Genomic DNA, 3,053 nt, shown 5'->3' on the forward strand with positions numbered 1-3,053 from the left:
ACACACACACACACACACACACACACACACACACACACACACACACACACACACACATTCTATTAGAATGCCATAGTGGTTGTGGTCTGACTAGTTCAGTAATGGCTTTTCCTATGGAAAAGCTAAGAATGGAAGATACTCAGTTCATAACCATGAAACTGCTTGTCTCAGCTGGTCTTTAGTTTTTGTTAAAATACTGAAGAAGCAGGTTCTAATACCAGCAAAGGAATGCCTCAGTCAGAGAAAGAGAGGGTAAGCAGACAGAAAGGCAAAATTTCTTTCTTTCATGCTCTTTTTTATGGTTTGCAAAGAGGCTGTGCAACTTAAATTTACAGTGGGTATTCCCACTTCAAATGATCTAGTCAAAACAATGCATCATACATGTGCCCAGATACTAGGATCTTAGTTGGTTAAAGATTTAGTCAAGTTGACAAACAAGATTAACCATCACAAGTCAACCCTCTACCAACTTAACACTACTATATCTCCTTCGTAGACCTTAATTTCTAAAATGAAAGGAATAACTAACAGGGTTATAAATCTACCTGATATGATATAACTGTTATAACCACAAATGTATTATTAATTTTTAAAAAGATATTCCTTGAGCAACACTTAACCATTTATTGCCTCATAACTTAAATATGTTAAACACTGATATTAACTCAATTTATATCACATTACATGACAAGGAGATAGAGGACAACAAATAATACTTAACATATGTATATAGATGCACAACAACATTTTTAGTTAAATAGGACAAAAATATTCATGCTGACTACCATCCTTATTTCTACAACTGGTCACATGGCTTTAGCTTGTATTTGTAACTACCTTTCCCTACTATCTATTCTGCATTTCCTCCAATCTCTGCAAGCAATTTAGCTAGTTTTAATTCTATTCTTGGGGCGGGGGAGTGGCCCATCCTTCCTTCCTGATTTATCTGGACCTTTGTCACTCTGCTGAGATAAGGTGTGCTGGGGGTTCCCACTGACTTTAATCCTAGGATATGGTAATGCCATGAGACTTCTAAAAGGCTGTACTGCACACCAGTCATAATCCTTTTTATCTACATTGGAAAGAAGCAATTCAATTTCTCTTGGTGGTCAGAATTTACCACCCTGCCTAACAGTTTTATTTTTTCTTAGACTGTTGGCTTAAGGAAATCAGAAGCCCAAAGTGGCCAAGGAGAAATTTGAACTTCCATTTCAAATGAATATATTTGTGTCTCTACTCAGGGGTGCTTTCTTGTATATAACCAAAATTTCTAGAGTAGTGGAAATCAAGATTTAGAAACAAAAAATGAAATTTTCCTACTGAGTCACTGGGGTTGATAGTAGAAAAATTCCCCCTTTCTACCCACTGACTCCTAGATCAATAATCCTGGTTATGAGACAAACCATATCACATATCACATGAAGCTCTTATTCAAGCTAATGGTTTCCATGGAGAACCATGCCCCTGCTCCCCAGTCTATTGCATAATAATTGGCTCTACAAATGTGTCTTCAATAGGCCATTCCATCTTTCTACCAATCCAGCTGCTCCAGGATAATGGGAACAAGGTAAGAACAGTCAGTAAACAATATGAGTGTGGGTCCACTTTGGCTAAAGAGTGAGCTCCTTAATCAGAAGTAGTACTGCATATAATACCATCATGGTGGATAAGGGCAGTCTGTAATTTTGGTAGAAACATTATATCAAATGAGGCAAATCCACAACCAGAAAGCATCTACTGTAGTAAGGACAAAGTGTTGTCCTTCCCAAGAATAAAGTGCTCCTATGTAGTCAAATGGCCATCAGGTCACTGGTTGGTTACCCTATAGAATGGTGACATATTTGGGGTTAAGCATCGGTCTCTGTTGTTAGTAGATCTGGCACTCAGCAGGAGGTCATCCTTCATGAGCGGAAGTCCATGTTGTTGAGCCCATGAATAACCCCCATCTCTGCCATCATCGTCACTATATTCTTGGGTCCATTGGACACTGAGAAGAATGTCTATGGAAAGAGACTGTCTACAGAATGGATTATCCTTTTGACTAGATTATTGAACTTACACTCAGCTGAAGTCACCTTTTGATGAACATTTGCATGTAACACAGGTATCTTCAGATCCTGTCCTCATTTGGGGAGATTGATCCACATACTCTTCTCCAGTTATTTTTTGAGCATTTTTTTCATTCATATTCTTTCCACTACCTTGACCAGTTGATTACAGCCCTTGTTGGCAAACAATTGAATATCTGACTATTTCTCCTTGCAAGCAAAATATATGACCATGTGTTATGTCCAAAGTTTTGCCAACTGTGAAGACTTCCCTTTGACAGTATCTTTTTGGGCAGTCCCAGAAAAGGGTTATAATGCTGACGCTTTCCTCTGCTATATGGTTCCTACATAGCATGAAAAACCATAAATTAACTAGAACCTAGTCTTCTTTTCTTCAGTCAACCTATCATAGAGAATACCCCATGAGGATATGGATGTATTCTTGGGAGCAAATAATATTGTAAAGGGAGTAAAAGTCATAGGCATTTGGGCAATGACTTCATGTAACATGCTCTAGACTCAGGACCTGCTCAGGCTTCATTATATATACACATGCCACTTGCATTTTATAATGGGTTATTGCTATGTATGTCCTATTTTATGGCTTGAATGGTCAGTTAATACCAGCTCATAGTAATCACCTTAGGTCACATGTTACCTTGTTGGCCCTTTGTCAAATATTGAGTTTCTTTTAAGTCCCAATAGTGGGTCAAGAGCAGTCTGTCAAAGTGAAAATAGTTAATAGATGCTGGTAGAACCTTGATCCAAAATGCCAAAGAACTCCTCAGTGATTCACCTATAGAGCCTCGCCAAAGGTTCTAAATAGCATTCCTATGTGCCACCGACACCTCAACTACCCTCGGGTTTACCCCATATTATGGACTAAGTGGTAGAGCAACTTGCTCAGCAGCCTGATCCTGTTGAAGAGCCTTCTTTTGTTACAGGCTCCACTCAAAGATAGCAGGGTTCTGAATCAGTAGGGATATGGACTGGAGTAACGCACCC

This window comes from Microtus ochrogaster, chromosome 6 (genome assembly GCF_000317375.1).
Source record: "Microtus ochrogaster isolate Prairie Vole_2 chromosome 6, MicOch1.0, whole genome shotgun sequence".
In the NCBI taxonomy this organism is placed as follows: Eukaryota; Metazoa; Chordata; class Mammalia; order Rodentia; family Cricetidae; genus Microtus; species Microtus ochrogaster.